We start from the raw sequence: 1700 nt of genomic DNA on the forward strand, positions 1-1700 counted from the left end.
GCTGAGTACGGAATAAGAGACTTTGAACTTCAGATGTTTCAGTCATATTTATCTAATCGTAATCAAGTTGTCTTATTTAACGGTGTTAAATCGAGATTAATGGGTGTAAGTATGGGGGTACCTCAAGGTAGTATTCTAGGTCCTATTTTGTTTTTGATTTACATTAACGATATCTATAAAGCCTGTGGTATTCCTGAATACTTACTGTTTGTAGATGATACTTCTTGATTGATTGCTTCAACTTGATTGCTTCAACAACACAAAACAATCATATAGGTATACAGGTATGTTAACGGCCAACGAACGTGGTATATATATTTTCCAGTGGCGGCCCCCCCAAAAATGTAGCCAGCCCCCCATTAGCCCCCCCAACTGAAATGAGCAAATTGAAAATTTAAAACACTCATTGAAATAATTTTATTAAGTGGAATATTTAATTGCCAGTGCTAAAGATTTGTCAGGCATCAGTGCTAGCCCAACCATTAACCCCCTCCCCTTCTGAAATGAGGACAATATATGTGTATTATCATATTACTATTAGCCCCCCCAAAAAATTTGCTCAGCCCCCCCAAAAAATTTGCTCAGCCCCTCCTTAGCCTCCCCAACTAAAAATTCCTGGCGCCGCCGCTGCTCCTTTCTATCCCTTTTCAGCGCAACTGAGACACAACCCTGGCAACCCTACAACACGCGCAGCACAAAACAGATAAATGGAGTAAACAAATGCCAAACACAGCACAATTCCGCCCAAATACCGCACACATTCTGTCAGTTTATTTAACCCCCGGACCTGGCAAAACATCAGAAAGTACTAAAATCGATTAAATGGCATCCTTACAATGATTCATAGAACAAATTTGGGGGGGGGGGCTTCAGCCCCCTCAGCCCCCCCCCCCTGGATCCGCGCCTGCTGTCAGTATCTTATACAAATCGATAAGATCACCTCGAATCCTTCTCATCTTCAATGACTTACGTCGAGCACCACCCATTCTTCATGTGTCGGCTGACCCTTTCACCAGTTTTGTAGTTCTACGTTGAACTTTTTTAATGTAATCTATATCTTTTTTGTATTAGGGCTTCCAAGTTTACTTACAGTACTCAAAATGTGAACGAATGTAACAGTTGTACCTAACAATAAAATGTCTTTATCAATGCACACAAATCATCTTTTAATGAAAAAATGACACATTATTAGCCCTAAAGATGCTTCCAAACACTGTTTAGATGGATTAAAATAAGTGCTGATCGAAACATCTAGATCTTTTTCAACTTCCACCTTATCTCGCATATACCTTACCTCAATGTTTATAAAATAGCCATGTTCCTCTTTATTTTGTCCCACTTGTAAAACATCCAACTCAGATTGATTGTAAATATTGTATTGTAAGTCTTGTTGTTAACAAACATTCCAAATCTTAGTGCCATCTGCAAATATTTCTTCACCAGGTATGTTATCCACAAAGATAAGAAATAAGAGTGGGCCCAACACTGAGCCATGCGGCATTCCACTGTCCACATTACACCAATCTGTGTACTCACCATACACACAGGGCCCCGACATGGGTAAGTGCCGCCCCCCCCCCCCACACACACACACCACCGCTACCACCACCTTCCACATCTGATGGTCACTAGCACGATTCACATGTAACATTCATCCATAAAACAACGTTTGTACACACATCATTCATATACATAGCTCA

Source organism: Oratosquilla oratoria, chromosome 5, assembly GCF_046742065.1.
Source record: "Oratosquilla oratoria isolate Oo_2021 chromosome 5, ASM4674206v1, whole genome shotgun sequence".
NCBI classification, from domain to species: Eukaryota; Metazoa; Arthropoda; class Malacostraca; order Stomatopoda; family Squillidae; genus Oratosquilla; species Oratosquilla oratoria.